Genomic DNA, 5,343 nt, shown 5'->3' with positions numbered 1-5,343 from the left:
TGTGCTGTTCTAGTGTTAATTGTAGCAATGCCCTAGCCTGTGTTCTAGCCTCTTCAAGAAAAATGTAGCCTTGCTTTTATTACTGACCTCCAGTGTACTAAATGTTTGTATAGCCTTCATGCTATTTGAACGAGGATTGTAATTTCAATTAAACCTATCATTTATAATATTATAAATAACATCCAAGAGAGAGAACTAAGTATCTTCTCTAATTATTTCTTTAAATAAACTTTGTATCAGGCTTCACTGCTTTCTTTCCCCATTTGCATGCTAAGACTCACATTAGTTATCAGATTTGTGATCTATCTAGTCAAGACATATGATGCATTGTTGTCCATGATCTATATGATAAATACATGGCATGTTATTATGCCTTTCTGACTGATATATGTACACTGGTTGCATATCTAAGCAGTAATGGCAAACTTCACTCAATATAAAATGTTGGCATAGTTATTTACTACTGATGTTTTCACCATTTTCCTTTTTTGGTTTTAGGTTTCCATGAGAACCATGGATGGTATCATTGATACAGTGTTGGCCGTCTTTACTTTGTTAAATTTTCTATAGAAATCGTCTTTTATTTGAAATGCAGTCTAACCTTACCCATTACGTGTCGATTTTTCAAATGGGGAAAGTACATTATTCTCCCTTTTAATGATTAATTACTAATGACTAATGAAGTTTATAAACTGAGTGTCGTCTTCTAAGATGTATTATCAAAGTGATATTTTCATACTAATGACTAATGAAGTTTATAAACTGAGTGTCGTCTTCTAAGATGTATTATCAAAGTGATATTTTCAAGATATCCTCTGTTAGAAGCAAACACAGATTATCAAAGTGATATTTTCAAGATATCCTCTGTTAGAAGCAAACACAGATCCTTTAACTCCATGGTACATGAGCTTTCAAGATATTCCTCATATATGGATTTCCCCCCGTCGTTATCAGTGCTCTCATTGTTATGAAAGAAGATTTTAGTGAAAGCTCTCTAAGGCTATTCTGGTATTGAATTCAGCTACTTTTATTGCTGGGCTGTAAAAACAGCATTACTACCGTGCAGTTACCATAGGAGATGATGTTGTTGTTTCAGTATAAAGGTGAGTTCAACATTGCTTTCTATGGCCACTGATAACGTATATAGGTTTGAAAGAGCTAATTTCTGTATATACAGAAATTATTATGAAAACACACTCGGGTTAATGTATGTTGTTAGTAGACATGAGTAGATCCTTGGTTGGAACTATTTTGTCAAAGGTTTTGCCTGCAACATTTTCAACCCTGACATCATTTTCCAAAATGATTTGGCGGAGTGAGCTGTCAAAGGTTTTGCCTGCAACATTTTCAACCCTGACATCATTTTCCAAAATGATTTGGCGGAGTGAGCAGCCATCCACTAGAAAATCACATATCACATCTCAGCCATTTGCCAAAGGTCTTTTATGTAGTGATATTCCTGTTGTTTGGCTCAGAAACTGTGGCAAGAAGGTCTATTTAGGTGAGGATTTGACGCATTAAGTGAGGATTGGAGCACTTGTATTTGCTCTAATTCGTTCAATTTAATTTATGTTTGTGTTTTTCAAGAGGATTTGACACTGCTCACGCTGCTGCAAGGTTCTTTTTTTTGTTCATGGCATATGATCGTGCTGCAATAAAGTTTTGAGGAGTTGATGCTGATAGCAACTTCAATCTAAGTGCTAGGTTGTTTGCTGTTTGAATGGGAGGGAACTTGCTTGTTGGGTATATTGACTATGGTTGAATTTGTTTCAGATGAAGAACTTGACCAAGGAGGAATTTGTTCACATACTTCGTCGACATAGCACTAGGTTTTCAATAGGAAGCTCAAAATACCGAGGGGTTACTCTTCATAAATGTGGGCGATGGGAGGCTCGGATGGGCCAATTCCTTGGCAATAAGTATGAATCTCTCTCCTTTACTTTTTTCTTGGGAATTTGTAGAATCGATTCAATATCTTACTTCTTTATCATATTGTCTGTATTGTGTGTGAATCACACGAGAGTAAGGGTGAGTTATGTAGAGTGGCCTCATGGGAATGGTGAGTGAGGCTAAAAGAGAAAGTTTTGGAAAGCCCAAGTTTACCGATGAGAACCTGATGCTTGCATGCAGGTACATATACCTTGTGTTATTCGACAACAAAATAGAAGCTGCAAGGTCCTACAAGAGATATGGATTTGTTTAGTTGTTGCGGTGAATTTCTTTAAAGTTCAGTTTTTATGGGTCTCAGAGCATGCTAGTTGGTCAGGATGCTTTTATTTAAGATTATTCAAGCTGCTTTGGCTGTTGTTGGAGCCCCAGACAACCTGGTTCATGTGATAACAGGGTGTGTGTTACGGCATTCTGATTTTTGTTCCATTCACTGTATTTTAGTAACTTTAATTGGTTAAGGATCATTATATTTTCTTTTACTATTTTTATTGGCAGGTTTGCGGAAACAGGACAAGCTCTTGTTTCGTCAGTTGACAAAATCATTTTTGTTGGATCACCTGGTGTGGGGAAAATGGTACATGTTACATGTTGACTGCTATTTTTCTCAGTGCCACATTTTATGCTTTGGACGGTCTTTATGTAGTAAAGCTAACAAATGAGCATGCACGTGTTCAGGTTACTGAGATGTTAGATGCTGTTATGTGCTTATTTTAATCATTTGATGCTTTGCAGAACTAGTGTGGTGATTCAACTTTAATTTTCTCAGTTAAGGCAGATAATTTGTTCTCTTTAGTGAAGACTGGTAATAAGCAAACCCTTCACTTTCAGATATTGAGATAGTTGAGAAAATCTGGGGGAAACAATCTCATGGTCACATCATTGTATGTGGTGGCGGGACTACTTTGAAAGATTTGAGATGACCGCTCCCTAATCGATCTGATCTGGAAGCATGAGTTATAGAAGAAAAGAAAAAGAACCAGATGTTTCAACAATGCTTAGATGAGCAGGAGCAACAACAACAAATAATGTCTGAGTTGGAGTCACAAGTGAAAGCTATGCAAGAACTTTTTTTTAGGCAATCACCTTCATCGACTCCTCAAACTCGAGAACATGTGCATGACTAGGTAATTATTTTTTGTAAAATCTCTTATATACTTTTATGATTGACTACTTGCACTAAAAAAATATGAATTTTACTTAATAAGATAATATTTGCTTAATTGATATTTCTTAATTATGTGATTTTTTAAAAAAATTTCAGGCTATCCACTCAAGATTAGGAGAGGTGGGGTAGCTCGAGTCTTCTTTTGATGATGATTAGAGATGAAAGAATGTGTCTTCCCCAAACTTTTATTTTAATTTGTTATAAATAGTTTCATGTATTTTTCTTTGGAACAATTAGGATATTAACTCTTGTTATTAGTATTGAATATTTGAGGATGGTGAAATTTTATTTATTGATGTTATTAATGAATGAAATTTTTATTTTCCCTTTTATTCATTATTGGGTATTTTTAATATATTTGTGTTGTGAATCTTAGTGTCAGGTTGAGAATAATATGATAGTTTCCTATGAATGGCAAAATTATTATTAATGTATATTAGAAATTTGTAGTCTATAATGACGGTTTTATAAACCGTATTTTGTTCATTAATGTATATTAGAAATTTGTAGTCTATAATGACGGTTTTATAAACCGTATTTTGTTCATCAATGAAGGGAAATCACCATCTTTAATGGGTTACTAATTACCCATTATGAGGACTTTTATGACGGTATCCAACCGTCATTAATTAGTCTTCAACGACGAAAAAATATCACCGTAACTAATGGTAACGACGGGAAAATATCCCCATTACTAATGGTAACGATGGGAAAAATATCCCGTCACTGATGGTAACGACGGGAAAATATATCTGTCACTGATAGTAATGACTGTGATAATTACCGTCATAAATATTAACGACGGTAATATGTTCCGTCATTATAGACTCTATAACGACGGGTAGTATATCCCTTCGTGACCCTTTAGCGAAGATGGCTTCAACAACGGGCAACGAAGGGATTTTTTCCCGTCGTTAGCATACAATAACGAATGTTTTTAGCTCTTTAACAAAGGGAAATCCCTTTCTTAAAGATGTAATTTCTTGTAGTGTCATTAGGTTTTCCTAAATCTAAGAAAAAAGAAAGAATGCATGATGCTGATCATGGTAGCTTTAGGGATGAATGCATTGGAAAGTTTTAAGGTTGCTCTTCAAAATTGCCAAAAGTAACTATGCACATTGATTTGCCATTGAAAATTGCCCGAAGGAAAGTCGATATAAAAGGCCTATAGCGGGTTGAAAGATGTAACAAAGATAACAAAAAGATGTAGAGTGAAGACCAAAGAGAAGTATGGAGTGAGCAATCTAATTTTCTAGACAAATAGTAAGTATAATCCTTGATTGAGGGAAAAACATTATATGATCAACTTAAAACTTCATAGTGTTGTTTTTGAGTTGCTGACGCTCACATCCAAGGTTCAGGTCATTAATCTAAATTTTCTAAGTTCTTTGTTATCTTTCCTGGTCGACTGTGGGTTGATGGTGATGCAAAAGTGATGACATCCTCTTGGTAAGGGGACGACTGCTCGGGTCCTTTGAATGACTTATGATGAATAATGGTTTACAAATTTGTGCCATTCAAAACTTTGTATTGGTTTGTAAAAATTTTGATCCTTTATGAAAATCCATTGAGACTGACATGTTTATGTGAACCACATAAGAAAATATTGTGTGTTCTCTTATTACTTGCACTCTCTTCTTTTGTGTTGCTAGTGTGCTCTATAATCCCTATGTTAGGTCTCATGTTTATGAGCCTACTATCTAATCTAGTTTTGATAATTAACAAATAATTTCTAACATAGTTTGTCGAATGTTTGTATTTACTTGTTAGGAATCCTACACAAAGATCCTCAGTTGGAGGTTGGATGGACTTGCGCTTACACGATCATATTCATTGGAGAATAGAAGGAATATCAGAATGAAGCTTTGCATTTCAAGTCAAGTATAAGTTCAAGCTTCATCCGCAACCAAGGCAAGCTAAATTGAAGATCATTGCTTGGTATTGTAGTTTAGGTTTATACTTTGTGTGTTTATACTTAAAGCTCAAAATTCATACACACACAGAGTTTTGATTTATCGTCGTTTTGGATTATAGACTTAACGACACGATCTTATATCTTTTCTCAAGTCTATAAACCTATTGGAAAGTGTCTTAAAACTTGTTTGGAATAAATTTGTCAAAATCAAGTTTTAACAAGTTCGTATGTTTTACCAATTTGCAAAATATTGTGTTATAGATTAATGACTAAATATAACTATTGTATATCTTTTATAAAGTCCATTAATCTA

The 5,343-nt window shown here is 34.5% G+C and overlaps 1 long non-coding RNA gene across 1 annotated transcript; it reads left to right on the top strand.

The window, feature by feature from the left end:
• Positions 3,037-3,451, top strand: LOC109850459. Its single transcript, XR_002249443.1, has 2 exons — positions 3,037-3,074; positions 3,212-3,451. It is a non-coding gene; the product is annotated as an uncharacterized LOC109850459 (long non-coding RNA).

The sequence above is a fragment of the Asparagus officinalis genome, chromosome 7 (assembly GCF_001876935.1).
Source record: "Asparagus officinalis chromosome 7, Aspof.V1, whole genome shotgun sequence".
Taxonomy (NCBI): Eukaryota; Viridiplantae; Streptophyta; class Magnoliopsida; order Asparagales; family Asparagaceae; genus Asparagus; species Asparagus officinalis.
Note: the sequence above shows the minus strand (reverse complement) of the source record. Positions and strands in the feature narration are given on the sequence as shown.